Genomic DNA, 22257 nt, shown 5'->3' on the forward strand with positions numbered 1-22257 from the left:
TGGACTGGAGTTTTTAAAAAAGAAACTGCTTAGTCAATCACTTAACCTGGATGGCATTAAATTGACCTCTGATAATAAAGTAAAAAACCTTGGTGTTATTTTTGACCAGGACATGTCATTTAAATCCCATATTAAACAGGTTTCTAGGATTTCCTTCTTTCATCTCCGGAACATTGCCAAAATTAGAAATATCCTATCTAGGAGTGACGCTGAAAAACTAGTCCATGCATTTGTTACTTCAAGGCTGGACTATTGTAATTCGTTACTATCAGGATGTCCACAAAATGCAGTTAAAAGCCTTCAGCTGATTCAAAATGCTGCAGCAAGATTTCTGATGAAAATTAAAAAGAGAGATTATATTTCTCCTATTTTAGCTTCCCTTCATTGACTCCCTGTTAAGTCCAGAATAGAATTTAAAATTCTCCTCCTCACATATAAAGCCCTTAATGATCTAGCTCCATCATACATCAGAGATCTGATTGTTCCATATGTTCCTAACATAGCAGTTCGTTCTCAGACTGCAGGTTTACTGGTGGTTCCTAAAGTATCTAGAAGTAGAATGGGAGGCAGATCCTTTAGTTATCAGGCTCCTCTCCTGTGGAACCAGCTCCCAGCTTTAGTCCGTGAGGCAGACACCCTGTGTACTTTTAAGGCTAGGCTTAAAACTTTCCTTTTTGATAAAGCTTATAGTTAGAGTGGCTTAGGCTATCTTCCTTATTTTTTACCTCCGTCTTCCTCCCTCCCTGTTGGTTGGAGTAAGGGGGAGTCAGGTTTAGCCTAAACCGGCTCAGTTATGGTTGAGGTGCAAACACACCCTCCATTTCTGCTACCTGTATGACCCCTTCTCTTTTCCAATGGTTATAATCAGTCTGACAGAGGGAGGTATCCCAATCATTGTGGTTTTTTTTGTGAGGTGCCTTGAGACGACATTGTTGTAAATAAGCGCCGTTTAACTAAATAATCTTAACTGAAACTATCTGTGTAGTTATGCTGCTATAGGCTTAGGCTGCTGGAGGACATAACGACCACTTTCATCCTCTTCGCTACATTCTCACACTACTCTCCAATTTTGCATTGTTTGCTGTTATTTCAACTTTTAACCTTGTTCTCTCTTTTCTCTTCCTAGAAGCTACACCTGGCCTGGCTCTGTGTCTGCCTGTGACACCTTTCTGGAGAGGGTAATTGTCCGAGCTTCTGCTGGCAACAACTTAATGCTCACCCTCTACCGATGATCCACATAGCCCTGTCTTTTAGTGTTTAACCCTTTCTCTCTCCTAGACATGGAAATTGACTGAGCTTAACTGTAACAAACTCTATGTGTTCTCTTTCAGACTCTAACCTTGAAAACTGGCTCAGAGTTTATCTGTTCTTTCTTTCTAGGTGAAACGACTAAAGGAGCTACATCCATTAATATTTACTTTTCCTTCACATAGAAAGTACTTCTGGATCAGTGCTTCTGTGTTCTCTCAAACCCCCAGCCGGTCGTGGCAGATGGCCGCTCACACTGAGCCTGGTTCTGCTGGAGGTTTCTTCCTGTTAAAAGGGAGTTTTACCTCTCCGCTGTCGCTACATGCATGCTCAGTATGAGGGATTGCTGCAAAGTCAACGCCAGTGACTGTCCACTGTCTCTACATGCTCATCCGGGAGGAGGGAATGCCGCAAGTCACTGACTGGATGCAATCTGCTGGGTTTCCTTAGATAGAAAAACGTTTTATCCAATTTGAATAAAAAGCTAACTCCGACTGCACTGTTCAATTGTTAGGATTAATTGGAATGTATGTACCTGACAGTTGTGAAGTGCCTTGAGACAACATGTGTTGTTAATTGGCGCTATATAAATAAAACTGAATTGAATATCCATTTACTAAGGACAGATTTATCATATCTAAAATGGGGATGGTAATCAAATGGAACACTTAAATAATTTGGTTGGGATTGGGTATAACATAAGGTTTGAAGGTTTAGTTCCTGAGGATGAAATAATCATGTTTGGGAGTATGCCATTATAAATAAAGTAATTACTGCTGAGACCTAAGGGAATGGATGGCTCAACAGAGCTATTACTCTGTAAGTTTAGCAACTTTACAAAAATGAAACCTAGGATTATTCTTATTATCTTCTATTATGTTACAATGTTACAGCATTGTCTGATCATGATCTACTATAATGAAAATTTATTTGGGGTGTTTAGTACCTTGTTAAATTAAACTCAAAGGTTATTAAAAAATGGTCAGACAGGATAGGGTTATGAGGAAATATTGTTATTTCTTTACACTCAATGCCATATGTACGGTGGCCGTGGGGTGCAGAACACTTTTACAAGTACCAAAACAAATTTACATTTCAGAAAACAAATTTACATTTCAGAAAACACTTTAACATTTCAGAAAACAAATTTACATTTCAGAAAACAATTTAACAAGATGCAAAACAAATTTACATTTCAGAAAACAAATTTACATTTCAGAAAACAAATTTACATTTCAGAAAACACTTTTACATTTCAGAAAACAAATTTACATTTCAGAAAACAATTTAACAAGATGCGAAACAAATTTACATTTCAGAAAACAAATTTACATTTCAGAAAACAAATTTACATTTCAGAAAACACTTTTACATTTCAGAAAACAAATTTACATTTCAGAAAACAAATTTACATTTTGGAAAACAAATTTACATTTCAGAAAACACTTTTACATTTCAGAAAACAAATTTACATTTCAGAAAACACTTTTACATTTCAGAAAACACTTTTACATTTCAGAAAATCAACCGGAAAGGGAATGTACCAACGCCGAGGCTGACCCAGAAGTCAGCCTCAGGGCTGCATCCTTCGAAGGCCGTATTTGTAGGCCGATTACGTTACAGCGCAGCGACGAAGGCTGTCCCAATTCATGAATCATTCTGAGCAAATGCTGCCGACAAATGTGTCCTTATTTTGCCCTATTTGAAGGATGCGTTGTGAGTATCCTTCGCGGCCCATCATTTCCCATCATTCATTGCGGGTCGAAGCAGATTGGTCAAGCAGGGGAAGCCATGGCGGACTATAGCAGCAAAAGCTGTGAGTAAATTGTGGAAAATTACACTTTCTGTGACACAAATTAAGTTCTACAATGTTTTTAGTGCGGGAATATAACTATGTAGACGTGAAATATCTGCTTGATTTATCTAGACATCGCTTAATTTCAAATGTGCTCCGACGTGTTCGGAGTTTTCCGTTCCCGGCGTAGTAACCGGCTCTCCTCGCCAGCCCTACCGGCGGTGAGGTGAGCTAGCCCGGTAGAGATCTGACCGGACTATCGGCACTAAGCTCCCGCTGGCAGTCATCACAGTGAACGTTTAACACAAGTGATTTCTAAGTTTATGTTATTATTTTAATTGTTACTGAAAATCGATTTAATATTTCAGGTGATATTAAGGTTAACCAGAATAAATGAACAGTTTTATGTAATCCAACTGTATCGCTGGACAGTGTGATTGAGAATAAATAAGCTTTACAATATGAATTTTTTATGAAGAAATGTGCTATATGTTTTAAATGTTTATTTATAATTCAGTTAGCATTATAATTTCTGATTCCAGGTACAATCCAGAGACAATCATGTTCAGGTAAAAAAGATGTTTGATTTAACTAGCCAATAAACAAAGAGATAGCAACTTTATGGCTAATGTATGTTGACATATTATAAATATATATATATATATATTATAAACAACAACTTTAAATTTTAAGATAGATGGGAATTATAAAGTATTTGATCCCCTCTGGCTGTTCTTAGATAATTATATAATAATGCAGTGTTTTTGGTGTATTTGTATCTTCTTGCTTTGATCACTTAAAATATCCAGAAGCATGCCTTAAAAATAATGTGTTTTTCCATCTCCATTCTTCCCTTTTCTAGACCAGACCCCTTTACTGCAGGATCAACCTGAGTGTCCCAGTCCTGAAACGCTTCTTCAACCAGGAGGACACCAGGCCAGATTTTCGGCTGAGCAGGGAGTCTCTGGTAGTGCTGCTTTATCTTTTGCACCAGGATAGGCAACATGGATGGGTGCTACTATTGAGACCTTGGTTTTTCTTTTCTTGGTGGCAAGTGGCACATCCTACAGAGTGGTCTGCAGAGTGTTTGGGATGCCTCGCTCTACTGTCCATCGCATCGTCCACAGAGTTACAGAGGAGATCGTGGCTATTCATCACCAGGTCATCTACCTTCTAAAGACCCCTGAGGACTTAAGGCAGTGTCCCATGAGTTTGCAAGGCTGGCACGCCACAGAGCTTTTCTTAAAGCTGTGGGTGCAATTGACGTCTGCCATATCCACTTCAGGTGTCCAAGCAGCCCTGATGGTCAGTGCTACAGGAACAGGAAAATCTTCCCTTCCATAATCCTGCAAGCAGTTTCTGAGAGCCATTTTATTGACACGTATGTGGGCTGGCCAGGGTCAGTGCATGACTCTAGTGTGCTCCGCCACAGCCCACTGTACAGTTTATCCTCCTCCAGGGAATTTTATCCTTGCTGATGGAGGGTACCCATGCCTCCAATATCCACTCCCCTTCATCACTCCCTACAAGAGGACAAGACAAGGTGTGGGAGCCCAGCGCTTTAACATCCATCATTCCAAAAACACGCTCTATAATACAGCGTGTTTTTGGAATGATGAAAACCAGATTCAGGGCCATCTTCCTGCAAGCGCTGGAGGTGCATGACATCTTTGTACCTCACGTAAGTCTTGACCTAGATCCATTTTATATATACATTATACATAATATATACACATATATGCACCCTCTTTTAAATTGTTTTCAGGTCATAACAGCATGCGCCATCCTCCACAACATCTGCCTTGGTGCTGGGGATGTCATGGCCCCAGAGCATGACCCAGAGGAGGCTGTAGAAGAGGATGAGGTTTGGACTGAGGCTGTCAGCGTTGCTCTCTGGCAGGACCAGCTTTCAGCTGAGGTGTCCGCCCTGGAGGAGGTACCACCAGAACATGACTACTGTGTCAGCCAAGTATAATATTATAGATGTGATTAATGTTTGAGGGGTATAACTAATTGTAATATTTTGTGAGCACCATCTTCTAATTCTGCATTTTTCCGATTACCTCTTAGTGATGTGGCAGCCGTCAATTCAGCCAGCCCTTTAAACCCACTTGATGGACGATGACGTGGACAGCGGAAAGAGGAATCACAAACATCTGCAGACCACCTGTGTGATGCTTCACTCACCATCCAGAAAGACAAACCAAAGGTCTCAGTTGAAGCGTCCATCCAAGTCTCTGACCTTGTGAGAGATTTAGCCACATCGCCAGAGACTTTCTGTTCAGAGAGACATCTGCCTCTTTGTTGTGTTGAAGAGGTTTTTCCAGGAACCAGTCACTCAGGTTGATCCTGCTGTCGCCATTGTAAATACTTGTACATAGTTTTATTTTATGCCTTTTGTTTCTTGTAATCTTGATCTGTTTGAATGTTTTCTTCCCCCATTCTGTTTAAAGTGCTGTTTGTATTTTTCATAATAAATTCTGTTTATAACTTTAAATGAAGTTGATGTATTGTTAGATCAAATGGAAATAACTAGTGACAAAAACAATTTTGAAATTTATTAGAACACCTTAAAACTTTAAGAAACAATCTGAACAAAACACATTTATTTATTTCTTTTATAGCACCTTATTTTGGTGCCATTCTTTGGAAAACAGTCTGTCCATTCTCTGTGCCCTCATGTCCTCCCTGATCAACTCCATCATCTCTGTCCCTCTTTCTTTTCTGACCCCTTCCTGCTGTCTCACTGTCTTCCTTCTCCATCTGGTTGCCCACTGCTCCGCTTGGCCCTGGAGGGTCCTCAGGGATGGAGGCAATTAGGACAGGAGGTGTTGTGGAAGACCTCTGACCCAACACCTCATCCATAAGGACAAACCAGGGCCAAGTAGCAGCAGTGGGCTTTTCACTGACTCCCTCTCCTGACCCTGGATACTTACAATCCTAAAGTTAGATGGAATAAAAAAAAAAGAATTGACTAAACAGAGAAACCAACAAGAATTTTAGAAATATTTTTTTATTTGTGTGTGACATGAGAACTTATGAACATACTTTATATTCTCTTTTTTTTTTCTCAAATTGCCCTACATTGTTTTGGCCTGCAAAGGGGATGACCTTCCCCTGTTGGTCCATCTTCTCCAGAATTGTCCTAAACCGAAAGAAGTATGTTAATCACTGGATGGATATTTATGAAAGTTAGAAAGATAGGAGTTATTGAAACTGGACAGAAACTGACTGTAAAGAATGTTGTTATTGTACCTCCGAGCCACGGTGGCTGAGTTTTTAGCTCCAGTAAAAAGGTGGTGGTTCTCACCCCTGAGTTTAATAAACTGGCCAGTCTGCTGCTTTGTACCAAAAAAAAAATATGAAAATACCAAAAACAAACATCTTGCTTAATATCAGAGCAAAAATAAAGCCTTTTTCAATTTCACATTTGTCTTAATTTGAAGAAAATATTTCTATGCAAATGTCTCAAACAAGCTCTTTCAAACTTTTCACTTCTTTAATGAGATTCACTTACATTTGGATGTGTATTCCTCGTCGGGTTTACCTGGAATCAGAAATTATAATGCTAACTGAATTATAAATAAACTTTTAAAACATATAGCACATTTCTTCATTAAAAATTCATATTGTAAAGCTTATTTATTCTCAATCACACTCTCCAGCAATACAGTTGGATTACATAAAACTGTCCATTTATTCTGGTTAACCTTAATATCACCTGAAATGTTAAATCGATTTTCAGTAACAATTAAAATAATAACATAAACTGTTAGAAATCACTTGTGTTAAACGTTCACTGTGATGACTGCCAGCGGGAGCTTAGTGCTGATAGTCCGGTCAGATCTCTACCGGGCTAGCTCACCTCACCGCCAGTAGGGCTGGCGAGGCGAGCCGGTTACTACGCCGGGAACGGAAAACTCCGAACACGTCGGAGCACATTTGAAATTAAGCGATGTCTAGATAAATCAAGCAGATATTTCACGTCTACATAGTTATATTCCCGCACTAAAAACATTGTAGAACTTAATTTGTGTCACAGAAAGTGTAATTTTCCATAATTTACTCACAGCTTTTGCTGCTATAGTCCGCCATGGGTTCCCCTGCTTGACCAATCCGCTTCGACCCGCAATGAATGATGGGAAATGATGGGCCGCGAAGGATACTCACAACGCATCCTACAAATCGGGCAAAATAAGGACACATTTGTCGGCAGCATTTGCTCGGCATGATTCATGAATTGGGACAGCCTTTGTCACCGCGCTGTAACGTAATCGGTCAACGAATACGGCCTTCGAAGGATGCAGCCCTGAGGCTGACTTCTGGGTCAGCCTCGGCGTTGGTACATTCCCTTTCCGGTTGATTTTCTGAAATGTAAAAGTGTTTTCTGAAATGTAAAAGTGTTTTCTGAAATGTAAATTTGCTATCTCTTTGTTTATTGGCTAGTTAAATCAAACATCTTTTTTACCTGAACATGATTGTCTCTGGATTGTACCTGGAATCAGAAATTATAATGCTAACTGAATTATAAATAAACATTTAAAACATATAGCACATTTCTTCATAAAAAATTCATATTGTAAAGCTTATTTATTCTCAATCACACTGTCCAGCGATACAGTTGGATTACATAAAACTGTTCATTTATTCTGGTTAACCTTAATATCACCTGAAATATTAAATCGATTTTCAGTAACAATTAAAATAATAACATAAACTGTTAGAAATCACTTGTGTTAAACGTTCACTGTGATGACTGCCAGCGGGAGCTTAGTGCTGATAGTCCGGTCAGATCTCTACCGGGCTAGCTCACCTCACCGCCAGTAGGGCTGGCGAGGCGAGCCGGTTACTACGCCGGGAACGGAAAACTCCGAACACGTCGGAGCACATTTGAAATTAAGCGATGTCTAGATAAATCAAGCAGATATTTCACGTCTACATAGTTATATTCCCGCACTAAAAACATTGTAGAACTTAATTTGTGTCACAGAAAGTGTAATTTTCCATAATTTACTCACAGCTTTTGCTGCTATAGTCCGCCATGGGTTCCCCTGCTTGACCAATCCGCTTCGACCCGCAATGAATGATGGGAAATGATGGGCCGCGAAGGATACTCACAACGCATCCTACAAATCGGGCAAAATAAGGACACATTTGTCGGCAGCATTTGCTCGGCATGATTCATGAATTGGGACAGCCTTTGTCACCGCGCTGTAACGTAATCGGTCAACGAATACGGCCTTCGAAGGATGCAGCCCCGAGGCTGACTTCCGGGTCAGCCTCGGCGTTGGTACATTCCCTTTCCGGTTGATTTTCTGAAATGTAAATTTGTTTTCTGAAATGGATGTTTGGGTTGATAGTATTGAAGGCAGAGCTGAAGTCCACAAACAGGATCCTGGTGTGTATGTCCCTGGGTGGTCGAGGTGGTGCAGGATGAAGTGTAGTCCCAGGTTGATTGCATAATTTGCTGACCTATTTATCAGATAAGCAAGCAAGGGGGCCTGTGATGTCCTTCCGATTCTTCAACACCAGTTGCTCAAAGGATTTTAAGACCACAGACGTCAGGGCAACAGGTTTGTACTGTGTAAATAGTGTGATGGTGCGTTTCTTGGGAAATACCATCAGGTCCTGGAGCTTTCCTGGTCTTTTGACGCAGGAAAAGCCTGTTATCATCCTCAGTGATCTTTAGTGCAGGCAGTGAGTCAGAGGGCACGGGGAAGAGGGTTGTTGTTTTTGGTGGGGGGGGTACAGGTATTCCTTTTATGTAGAAGTGAGGTTTGAATAGCTGGTTTTCAAAGAAGAAGCTGGAAGGCAGGATTTGGAATGCACTACGACATGAGAAGAGTCACTGAGCAGAGGACAAATATCTAGTCAACAAGCGCCAATGATGGTCTGCAAGACAGGAAAAAAAGACAAAATAAGACAAGGGTGCTGCAATAGCTGTGACGAAAAACTGTCAAACACAATAAAAAATTAATAAAATGTTAGTAATATCAAGAGTAGTGATACAACAGATATGCCGAAAAGGGATAATGAGGAACACTTTTACACCCCCCGTAATACTATCCACTTTTCTCCACCCTAATGCAGTGCACGTTTCTCTTCTACAACATTTTTCTTTGACTTACTAACTTCTACTAACATTCTAACTTTTTTTCTGTTTTCACTTTCTCCCCTCTGTGTCAGTCATCCCTTTCCCTGTCTTTTCTTTTTTCCCCATTGTTGGTCTATCCACACTCCTCCCTGTTGCATTATTCAGATGTTTATTTTCTTATGGCTTGTCTCCCCACCACTAGCTTGAGATTTCCATAGGAGGCCATAGGAAAGCAAGTAGACAGGCCAGGTCTGCCATTCACTCCGATTTGCTGTCAAGGACCTGAGTGATGTCTTTTCAAGTTGATGGAGTGAGGTTGAAATGATCTGAGAGGGCATCTGAAAGACAGGATATGTGCAGGGTCATGGAGTCAGAAGACATTGTGTCTTCATTTGTTTGCACGAGATGTCTGTATTTGGCTTGTATGTTCTATGAACAGGTAAAAGGCAGAGCCAAGTGAAAATGGAGCAAAATGGAGAAATACAACTTGTATGTATGCTACTTATTTAAAGGGTTAGTGAAAAGGTAGGAAAAGTCATCGTTTCAGAAAGATTATACTCTGTCTAGCCAAAGCCTCCGAGTTAGACGCTGGGTTGAAAGTGCTAAATCTAGGAGCATCTGAGAACTGAAATCACCACAACACAAAAATGGCAACTACCTGGTATTAAAGCTACAATGTACACGCTGCACACACAGTGGTTTTAAGGAACATGTTGCCATTTCAGCAGCATTAGTAATATTGACAAAAGCAACACATGAGCTCTGCTCTCAGCACGTTGCACAACCCTTAGTCAAACTTCTTCACTGCATGTTTGTGTGTGTGTGTATTTGCATCTGCAGACATATAACACGCCATGTTCTTTAAGCAGCTTTGACAGCCATGTCCTTTGGAAAATAGACAAAACATTTGAACATTTTCAAATGTGTGAGAGCAGGCATTACACACAGAATATGCAACTTTTACAAACACAGTATAGGCTTCACAAAATGTAGACATACATTTAGAGCAAAGTAAGAATTTGCATTTTTCCTTTATTTTCTAACATAGGTTTATAAATCCCAACTCCATTCTAAATAATTTTTAATCAGAGTAAAACAGTTTATTCCAGGGTAGACCAGTATTTTTAAAAAAATAGAATAACAGTTTCAATGACCCCAAACTGGTATTAAACAAATCTCTGTTCAGTGCAGAATGTATCAGTTTATCACATTTTGAGCTAGCTAAGCTAATCAAATGTAATCCATATTACATTGAAATAGCCCTTTAACCTTTTCCCTAAACCATATTCTTGAATACCTTCAATACAGAACCACAGTTTACACCCATTTTTCTTGTACTGTTTACACTGTGGGGGGCACCCACTCCCAATTTGTATGAACATGTCAGTAACAACTGAAAATTGTTTTGTACACAATGTACAGATAACTTAGAACATAAACTACAGGTCCTTCTCAAAATATTAGCATATTGTGATAAAGTTCATTATTTTCCATAATGTCATGATGAAAATTTAACATTCATATATTTTAGATTCATTGCACACTAACTGAAATATTTCAGGTCTTTTATTGTCTTAATACGGATGATTGTGGCATACAGCTCATGAAAACCCAAAATTCCTTTCTCACAAAATTAGCATATTTCATCCGACCAATAAAAGAAAATTGTTTTTAATACAAAAAACGTCAACCTTCAAATAATCATGTACAGTTATGCACTCAATACTTGGTCGGGAATCCTTTGGCAGAAATGATTGCTTCCATGCGGCGTGGCATGGAGGCAATCGGCCTGTGGCACTTCTGAGGTCTTATGGAGGCCCAGGATGCTTTGATAGCGGCCTTTAGCTCATCCAGAGTGTTGGGTCTTGAGTCTCTCAACGTTCTCTTCACAATATCCCACAGATTCTCTATGGGGTTCAGGTCAGGAGAGTTGGCAGGCCAATTGAGCACAGTGATACCATGGTCAGTAAACCATTTACCAGTGGTTTTGGCACTGTGAGCAGGTGCCAGGTCGTGCTGAAAAATGAAATCTTCATCTCCATAAAGCTTTTCAGCAGATGGAAGCATGAAGTGCTCCAAAATCTCCTGATAGCTAGCTGCATTGACCCTGCCCTTGATAAAACACAGTGGACCAACACCAGCAGCTGACACGGCACCCCAGACCATCACTGACTGTGGGTACTTGACACTGGACTTCTGGCATTTTGGCATTTCCTTCTCCCCAGTCTTCCTCCAGACTCTGGCACCTTGATTTCCGAATGACATGCAGAATTTGCTTTCATCCGAAAAAAGTACTTTGGACCACTGAGCAACAGTCCAGTGCTGCTTCTCTGTAGCCCAGGTCAGGCGCTTCTGCCGCTGTTTCTGGTTCAAAAGTGGCTTGACCTGGGGAATGCGGCACCTGTAGCCCATTTCCTGCACACGCCTGTGCACGGTGGCTCTGGATGTTTCTACTCCAGACTCAGTCCACTGCTTCCGCAGGTCCCCCAAGGTCTGGAATCGGCCCTTCTCCACAATCTTCCTCAGGGTCCGGTCACCTCTTCTCGTTGTGCAGCGTTTTCTGCCACACTTTTTCCTTCCCACAGACTTCCCACTGAGGTGCCTTGATACAGCACTCTGGGAACAGCCTATTCGTTCAGAAATTTCTTTCTGTGTCTTACCCTCTTGCTTGAGGGTGTCAATAGTGGCCTTCTGGACAGCAGTCAGGTCGGCAGTCTTACCCATGATTGGGGTTTTGAGTGATGAACCAGGCTGGGAGTTTTAAAGGCCTCAGGAATCTTTTGCAGGTGTGTAGAGTTAACTCGTTGATTCAGATGATTAGGTTCATAGCTCGTTTAGAGACCCTTTTAATGATATGCTAATTTTGTGAGATAGGAATTTTGGGTTTTCATGAACTGTATGCCAAAATCATCCGTATTAAGACAATAAAAGACCTGAAATATTTCAGTTAGTGTGCAATGAATCTAAAATATATGAATGTTAAATTTTTCATCATGACATTATGGAAAATAATGAACTTTATCACAATATGCTAATATTTTGAGAAGGACCTGTAGAGCAGAATTCTTTCCAGAAGTGGGAGAAAAACTGAGGACATCTGTCAAAGACAATGTCTGTGGGGGACCATGGAGATGGAACACCTCTCAAAGCCCATATCTTTCGCTGAAGGGAACTTTTGAAGAGGAAGAAGGTGAACCATCTTGACGAACCTGTCAACAATAGTGAGGATGACAGTGTGCCCATTAGATGAGGGCAAACCTGTGACGAAGTCCATAGCTAGGTGAGACCAAGGGCGTGATGGAATAGGAAGTGGTCGCAACAACCTCGAGGGTGGGCATCTTGAAGACTTAGCTTCGTTGCACTGATGACAGGCTGTGATGAATTCTTTGAAGTCTCTGGTCAGGGTAGGCCACCAGATCTGGGACTGGACCACCTGTAACATCTTGTTGATTCCAGGATGACAAAAAAATAACGTGACTTATGGCAAAAATAAGTTCCTTTTGGATCAGGTGGGTTCGGTACAAATAGGCGGTCTCCTGGGCTTGAATCCAGAGGAGGATGCCTTTTCTGACCTTTCTCTCTAGATCCACCATCGTAGTTAGAGAGCCATACGGAATCCAGAAGAATAAAATCTTCCGGATTCCGCTTAATGTTCTTGGTTTAAAGTTCTTGGTCCCATGTCTGTAAGACAGAGAGAAGTTAACCGTCCAAAAAATAAGGCCCACCTGGCTTGCCTGGGGTCTCTAGGCCGACTTGCGGTACTCTAAATTTCTGTGATCCGTCCAAAGAATGAATGGTTCTTTTGATCCATCCAGCCAGTGCCTCCACTGCTCCAGGGCGAGCTTGAGAACAAGCAGTTCTCAGTCCCCCACATCATAATTACGCTCCGCCACGGATAGTGTCCTTGAAAAGAATACCCATGGGTGAACGCACCCATCAGTTGATCTTTCACTAAGAATAGCACCTACCCCAGTATAAGAAGTGTCGACTTCCACAATTAATTGTCTCTCAGGTCAGGGGTGAGCAAAACAGGTGCTGTGGTAAACAGAGACTTTAATCTGATGAATGCTTTCTCAGCCTGATTGCTCCACTCAAAACAAACCTTGGAAGAGGTGAGTGCATGGAGGGTAAAGGCAACCTGACTGTAATTTCGGATGAATCGTCGATACAAATTAGCAAAGCCCAAAAACCTTTGGAGCTGTTTACGATAAAATGGAGTGAGCCACTCTGAAACCGCTGTGGTTTTAGCAGGGTCCATGATGACCTGGTTAGGGGAAATAACAAAGCATAGGAAAGAGGTAGAAGTTGTGTGGAACTCACATTTCTCTGCCTTCACAAAAAGGGGGTTCTGGAGAAGGCGAAGGAGAACAGAGCGGACATGGAGGTTGTGGGACAGAGTGTGCGAGAAGATCAGAATGTCTCTGAGAACATCATTGACCAATACCTGAAACACTGCTGGAGCATTCGTGTCTTCAAATGGCATTACGAGATATTTGTAATGTCCATTAGTAGTGTTGAATGCGGTCTTCCATTCTTCCCCCTCTGATGCAGACAAGATGATAGACATTCCGGATATCCAGTTTAGTAAAATACCTCGCCCCCTGAATCAGGTCAAAAGCAGAGTTCATTAGGGGGAGTGGATGATGGTTCTTTACAGTAATGTCATTAACACCTCTGTAATTGATGCATGGTCTGAGGGACCTGTCTTTCTTGCCCTAAAAAAAGAATCCAGTTCCGACAAGGGAGGAGGATGGACGGATGATGCAAGCCTTTAAAGAGTCCTCTTTATAGTTCTTCAGGGCGAGGGTCTCAGGAACAGACAGAGAATAAAGGTGCCCCCTAGAAGGTGACGTACGAAGGAGCAGAACAATGGCGCAATTATAGGGTCGGTGAAGGGGAAGTGCTGAGGGCCGAGACTTATTGAACACCTCCTTAAGATCATGATATTCAGATGTGACTTTAGCCAGATCTGGGTAGGTCTCTTCTATGGAGCTGATGACATCAGAGGGAGAACAGGCAGAAAATAAACAAGAAGCAGAACATGTCTTAGACCAGCCCAGTATAGTGTTATTCCTCCAATCAATATGTGGGATCCTCAACCAGGTAGCCCCTAGAACAATGGGTAATCGAGGGAATTGAATAATAATAAAGGTTATCTCCTCACAATGATAACCCCCAATGGATAGACTGATGCTCTCATTGATCTGAGCTGCATTGGATAGTTGATGGCCATCCAAGGGGAGCTGGGAAGAGCCTAATGCCGAGCTTCTTGGCATATGACTCGTCCATAAACTCAGTGTCGGCTCTAGAATCAATAAATACCAAGACCTGGTGAGAAATGGAAGATACCACAAGATTAGCAAGGAAGGATTTCAGGGAAGTGAGGGTGGAAACTCCACTCTGGCTCAACAGAGGTTTGTTCTGACCTTTCTTGTGACATGTGGAAATTCTATGACCCTTCTCACCGCAGTGGAAATAAAGATTAAATAATCTTCGGCGGGGCGCGTCGCTGATGGTGTAGGGGTTGAGCGCGCGACCATATGCAGAGACTACAGTCCTCGAAGGGGCTGTCCTGGGTTCAAGTCCCGGACCTGGCGACGTTTGTCGAATGTCTCCCCCTCTCTCTACCCCTCTTTCCGGTATGCCTACTGTCAAAAAATAAATAAGTAAAGGCCAATAGTGCTGAAAAAGTATCTTAAAAAACAAAAAATAATAACAACTTGGTGCAGCCCAATTGCATTGGTTCAGGATCTGAAGAACTTTCAGGCGGAGCTGGGTTACTTACATCCAGCGGACCAGGAACAACTCTTGAGGGAACCAGTGATTGAGCCACCCTATGGCTTCTCTCTCTTATTCTTTCAGTAAGGCGGAGGTCAATACAGGTAGCAAAATCTTCTAGCTCCTTTAAAGATAGTCGCAGGGAGCAAATTCATCTTTAATCTCCTCCTTAGGACCCATAAACACATCCATGAGAGCCTCCTGGTTTCATTGACTATCAGTAGCAAGTAAGTAGAAGTCGATGACGTATGGAGACACACTCTGCTTGCCTTGTTTCAATGACAATAAGCCTCTAGCTGTCTCACATTCAGGAAGGACATGATCAAAAACTCTAATAAGCTCCTTAGCCAATGCAGAATATAAAGACAAAAGAGTGGCAAAACATGTTTGCCATTCTGCAGTCCCCCATTGCCTGCGAGTAATGAAATCACAAAAGCCACCTTAGATCTTTCAGAGGGCAATGATGAGGGCTGGAGCTCAAATTGAATCTCACGCTGGGTCAAAAAGGCTCTGCACTGATCATGATCTCCTTATGGAGGAGTCAGACGGGGCTCTCTAGGTGCCGCAGTCAGAGAGGCGGGTTCATAGTGCTGGGGAATCTGAGGAGAACTAGGAGAAGGCATGTTACGTAACAAGCCCAAAATTTAATTCATTCCGGCATCATCCGTTGAGAAATAGACTTGTGCCGGTGAATGTTACATTTTGGCAAAATTATTCTGTAACGGATAGTACAGAGGACCTGAAATTTCAGCCGGACACAACAGATAAGATTCAAAAGATTTATTGAAAGCTCTGGGTAACATTTGGCAGGAAATTACCAGCGGTAGGCTCAGCAACCTCTGAGGGAGGACAGACAGGTTAGTGGCTGAGCAGAGAACTGAGAAGAATACTAAACTCAGAAATAAAGCCACTAACCTTTTCAGGATCAGTGGAAGAATAAGGAAACTGAATTTCGGCTCCTCGGAGTGATTGACTGCAGACAGCAGGAAAATGTCACACGGGTTCGCAGGTTTGCAAGCCCAGTAAATAGGCAGAGTGCGGTGGTCAGGGGACAGAAACTAGGTCAGAGTCAGGGAAGCAGAATCAGGCAACAGGATTGTGGGAGAGGCTTGAATCATTGGTCAGGACACAGAAACAAGGTTATGAATGGGCTTACGGTAATCTGCCGCTGTTTGTCTGTCAGCGTGCTACTAATAAAGCCAGGTAGGTGCACAGGTGGAGCAGGTGAAAGCAATCCTTCTAATAGTAGCACAGAGATGATCAGCATGCAGACAGAGATGGTGCAGACAAACAGTCAAGAATGATAACAATTCATTAAAATACCTTTTATAATCTATTTATAGTCTATTGTAAGAAAATGCGGTTTTGTGACTCCAATAAATAACATTCCAGCACTGATTACTCTGAATTATCTCAGTTTGATCAGAGGTTATAATCATTCATATTTAATAAGAGAGAGTTGCTCCAAACAAGGATCACAAATACAGTCTATTAAAATAGGGCTAAACAGAAAATGTTTTGCGAATACTTTACAACAAAATCAAGTTATATGTAAGATATCAACATTTGCATGATTTTATGACTTCATAATTCTTCACAAATACCTAGCTACCAATATAAACTGATGTGCAATTAGTAAAGTACGTACTTATAAAATGGTTTGTTTACAGGTAAAAAATGGGGGTCGGTGGGGCGGTAATATTTATAAATGGTAACGAATGAGGTAAATTAACAAAGAGCCAATAAAACCAACTCTTAAATGTAGATATTAAATTGTTTATAGTAAAAAATGCTGTATGGATTATTTTTGTAAATTGCATCTAAATTTATTGTTAAATGTTTAAAGACAACAGCTCTAAAAATGCTACAAATATAATGCATTTATTTTGCTTTATTTTGGTGATATAGTGCAATGAATAATCTTAGTCTTATGAACCAGCGTGAATGATTTACCAGTCATAATTTACCCATCTTAATGTCATTTGAATCAATGTGATTCCCTTCTAATTTTCAATTTCTTTTTAAAGAAACCATCTTTTGTTCTATTTGTCTTATTATTCTGGCAATTTCCCCCATCCCCAGCTGTCTCCAGCATTATGCTAACACATTTGAAAGCAGGGTCCTACTGTGCAAACTAATCCTTCAGTGAAACTGCACTCCCCTAATGTGTTAGCTCCTGCAATTTCTCCAAGAGCCACATATGTACGTGGTGATGTGATGACAGCAGGCAACAACCTCCCAGTGAACCAGAGTCACGCAGAAGACACAAACCTGTTAGCATTTAGATTTTCAATGACAACAAAATTCTTCAGTTTGACATGAAGTTATACAGGGGTTGGACAATGAAACTGAAACACCTGTCATTTTAGTGTGGGATGTTTCATGGCTAAATTGGACCAGCCTTGTAGCCAGTCTTCATTGATTGCACATTGCACCAGTAAGAGCAGAGTGTGAAGGTTCAATTAGCAGGGTAAGAGCACAGTTTTGCTCAAAATATTGAAATGCAAACAACATTATGGGTGACATACCAGAGTTCAAAAGAGGACAAATTGTTGGTGCACGTCTTGCTGGCGCATCTGTGACCAAGACAGCAAGTCTTTGTGATGTATCAAGAGCTACGGTATCCAGGGTAATGTCAGCATACCACCAAGAAGGACGAACCACATCCAACAGGATTAACTGTGGATGCAAGAGGAAGTCCACCTTTACTGTTTTCCCCACATTCGGGAGAGTGACGGTGTGGAGAAGCCCCAAAGAAGCGTACCACCCAGACTGTTGCATGCCCAGAGTGAAGCATGGGGGTAGATCAGTGATGGTTTGGGCTGCCATATCATGGCATTCCCTTGGCCCAATACTTGTGCTAGATGGGAGCCTCACTGCCAAGGACTACCGAACCATTCTTGAGGACCATGTGCATCCAATGGTTCAAACATTGTATCCTGAAGGCAGTGCCGTGTATCAGGATGACAATGCACCAATACACACAGCAAGACTGGTGGATGATTGGTTTGATGAACATGAAAGTGAAGTTGAACATCTCCCATGGCCTGCACAGTCACCAGATCTAAATATTATTGAGCCACTTTGTGGTGTTTTGGAGGAGCGAGTAAGGAAATGTTTTCCTCCACCAGTATGACGTAGTGACCTGGCCACTATCCTGCAAGAAGAATGGCTTAAAATCCCTCTGACCACTGTGCAGGACTTGTATATGTCATTCCCAAGACAAATTGACGCTGTATTGGCCGCAAAAGGAGGCCCTACACCATACTAATAAATTATTGTGGTCTAAAACCAGGTGTTTCAGTTTCATGGTCCAACCCCTGTAGTTATCTACAGGCTTTGACCACCTTTTCTTCACATTTTTCTGTTACAGTTAATGTGGTTGTGTACCGCTTCTGAACATGGCTTTTCGAGAGGTTTTTGATAAATGAGAGTTGTTCCTCTCCACTGTCACCCACATGTATGAATGAATAATAAATCCGTTTAAATTGGATATATTTATACTGCATGTAAAGTGCCCTGAGCTTTACTTTTTGGTGATATGGTACCAAATTTACATGGCATTTACATGGCATATGTAAATGAAGTGAATAGAAACTAAACAGAATTTCTTTAAACTTTAAGCAGCATTAAGTATGTGCACTGACCTAACATTATGCATTTGAAAACCTATTCAAAAACAGCAAGAAAATTAGCAGAACAAAGCAGAGTAGGATACATAACTAAGGGTGTGTCTACATCTAGTACTTTTTTCTACTTTTAAACAGGTGTGTGTCTGGTGTGTGCATCCTGTGGACATCAGATCATAAAAAAATGTTTTGCTATAGAAGCGTTGTTTTTTTCTGTTTCTATGACATAAATCTCCACTCTAGGTGTCTTTTGTAAAAATGTTGAATTACATTCTACTTTCTGTTATCTGTCAATCTAGTATTTGTTAAACATTATTTTTTCTGCCATACGAACAGAATGGTGGGGTTTGCCCTCATACTGTCAATGAGTGTGCTTGTCTCTACTCAGTCTGACAGTTGTATGAGGGGGTTGTTGCTAAATTCAGTGGAGACAGCAATATGGTGAAATGATCATATTGTGCAAAAACCTTGTTCCAGGTCTGCTTAGGTTTATCAAGGGGTGATTTTAAAGCAGAGACTTGGTAATTTGACGGTTTGTGTCTGTGTGTAAAATGGAATGGTAAATGGACTGAACTTATACAGACCACTCAAAGCGCTTTACACTAGAGCCACATTCACCCAATCACACATTCATACACCGATACGCAGATCGGTAGGTAACTTGAGGTTAAGTGCCTTAACCAGGGGCACATCGACATATGGCAGGAGGAAGCTAAAAACGAACCCACCACCGTCTGATTGCAAGACGACTACTCTTCCTACTTAGCCACCTTCGCCACAAACCACCTGTGTGCAAAGGTGGTTTGTGTTTTTCTTTTATTCACCCTGTTTTTTTGTTTTTGACAACAATATCCAAAATTTTGGTTGTAACATTATATTTTCACTGAACAAACAAACAACTACTAGACAAAAAAGTTATTTTTCCTCTTTCAGCATAATGTTTTATTACATTTATTACAGTAACTTGGCAATCAAAACTACATCCAAAACAAATCAATTGGTTGGGCAGTCCAAATTAAACCCTGGGTGAAAAAGTATTACTAAGTTTGTTGTTTTAGAAAAAAAAATAGACTTCTATTTTGATCTTTACAACTACCCAATTTGACTTCAATGAATCTGCTTTTTTTTGTTAAGATAATATTAGCATTTTAACCTTCTTAGTAGTTTGCAAAAGCAAGTGCTATGTGTAGCATTTCCAGTTTGACCAATAACCGGTTGTAATGTCAAAACAGTCAGGCAATATTTTATGCAAACAAACTGGATGAACTTTAAACCCTAACAAGGACCCAGCGTGGCTTTTGGGAATGCAGCAATATATGTTTCACTGAGACATGGCTACGGAGTCAGCAACTTAAACGAGCTTCCAGAAGTAATGGTGCCAGACGTTTTTGGTTATATTGTGTGTGGAGTGAGTGCCTACACACACACTCCACTCACTGTGTTCGTACGGGTCGAGCCCGTTCACTGACTGGGTTTTTTCAAGGTATCGCTGTCTCGATACGCTATTTGACTTGTTTCTGTACGGAATCCGTGACTTTGAGCAAGTTGAATTTGAGGATGATGAAACTATTGTATTTGAATTTTGAAAAGTTGAATTTTTTATATGCTGAATTTTTTAACACTGAAAAATGAAACTGACAAAATAGGTATATTGAAAATCTGATCACTTTGAAATAGTAATGTGAATTTTTTTAACAAATTAAAATTGCAACCATGTACAAATGATGATGCTGAATCTTTTTTTCATGTACAAATAATGACACTTAATTTTTTTTAGGTTCAAAATATATTCTGAATTTATTTTAACACTGAAAACGTAAGCACTAATATACAACATTCAAATTTCAGAGGCATTTTTTATTCAAATCCTGATGGCACATATTTACTTCCATACTTTGGTAAACTCTCTTAGTAAATACCATGGATTAAAATTTATTGCTAAAAGTTTAATATTTGGACTGCAGAGAAGACACTTCACAGTCCTCGATTTCACCATCTGTTGTATGAGCACTGCTAATCGACCTCCTTTGCTTCTGCCAGTCCTCTTTAAATCTCTGTATGCTTGTACCTTCAGTGTCATGTGAAAGTAAGACACCAGAGCAGAACACAACTACAGACAATGGAGAAGAATTTTAAAGGTTTATTGAAAATAATATATCGTATGATTATTTTTCTTCATATCCCTGCAAAGTTCCAAAAGGGCACTAGGAGGAGATTTAAGAAGTTATTGTTGGTAGTGGTAACAATATGAGATTTGCAGAATGTTCAGTACTGTGTAAAAGTTTTAGGCAAGTGGACATTTCTGTAAACAAAGAATGGTTTCTGATTTTTTTTTTTTTTTAATCAATGTAAAACATGCTAAGTGAGTGAACCCAAACATAGAGCCAAAGTCATTAAGAAGATCTGTGGTTAGTTCTCCAAGAAGTTTAAAACAACCTACCAGTTGAGTTCCTTCAAAAACAGTGTGTAGGTGTACCTAGAAGAATTAACATTGTTTTGTAGGCAAAGGGTGGTCACACCTGACATTGATTTTGATTTAGATTTCTCTTGTTCATTCACTGCAATTTGTTGATTGATGGAAAAAAAAGATTAACACTTCCAATTTTGAAAGTTTTCTTTGTTTACAGCATTTTTTCACATCTTCCTAAACATTTGCACAGTATTGCATACTATTTTGCCAAACGTATCTGTCCATCTACCCTTAAATGGACCTTGAAGATTATACTCTTAATCTATGAGGTCAAATTTGTTGATGGACCCACTGTTGCCATCAATAGCATCTTCCACAAAGTTTAAGAGTATGTTTATAGGTGGTTGTGCAGAGAAAATGTTGGCGGGAGGAGAGGCAGGTAAGTAACAAAAAAATAGCAGGTGTGGAAGTCTGAAATGTGAATTCCAGAAGAGTGGCCAGACGAGCAGTGAGGAGATTCGAAGAGGAAGTCTTGGAAAGATTGTTCCAGTAACACTGGGGATCAAAGGAAGGACGCAATGGTGTCCAGAAAATGTGTCTTCTTTGGGAATGTGTTTCTGTTAAGGAAAAGAACAACAGGAGGTAAATCTAGGAACTTGGGAGGAGCAAAGCACAAAGAAATAGAAAGAGAAACAGAGATGGAGAGCCTGATTATCACTCATATGAGCAAAACAATCCAGCATTTGCCTCAGGGAAACCACTTCAATTTGCCTTTCACTTTGCTGCTGGTACAGCTAAATTCCGCCATTGATGGACAATAAAGGTTATTTCTATTCCTTTCAATTCATTCTTTTGGTAAGCTCCTCCTGATGATATATAATGAGCTCCAGCTAAGATTAAGTTACCTGCTGGTCACACCCTGCAAAGATAGGGCTAAGCAGAGACACGCACAAACGCCGTCCTGCTCATAGCTCTGTCAGAAAACCTGGTAGAAAAACGTTGGAGTCGGCGATATGACTTCGCAGCCATGTCTCAGTGAAACATATACAGGTCCTTCTCAAAATATTAGCATATTGTGATAATATGTACAGTTATGCACTCAATACTTGGTCGGGAATCCTTTTGCAGAAATGACTGCTTCAATGCGGCGTGGCATGGAAAAAATCAGCCTGTGGCACTGCTGAGGTCTTATGGAGGCCCAGGATGCTTCGATAGCGGCCTTTAGCTCATCCAGAGTGTTGGGTCTTGAGTCTCTCAACGTTCTCTTCACAATATCCCACAGATTCTCTATGGGGTTCAGGTC

The sequence above is a fragment of the Girardinichthys multiradiatus genome, chromosome 18 (assembly GCF_021462225.1).
Source record: "Girardinichthys multiradiatus isolate DD_20200921_A chromosome 18, DD_fGirMul_XY1, whole genome shotgun sequence".
NCBI classification, from domain to species: Eukaryota; Metazoa; Chordata; class Actinopteri; order Cyprinodontiformes; family Goodeidae; genus Girardinichthys; species Girardinichthys multiradiatus.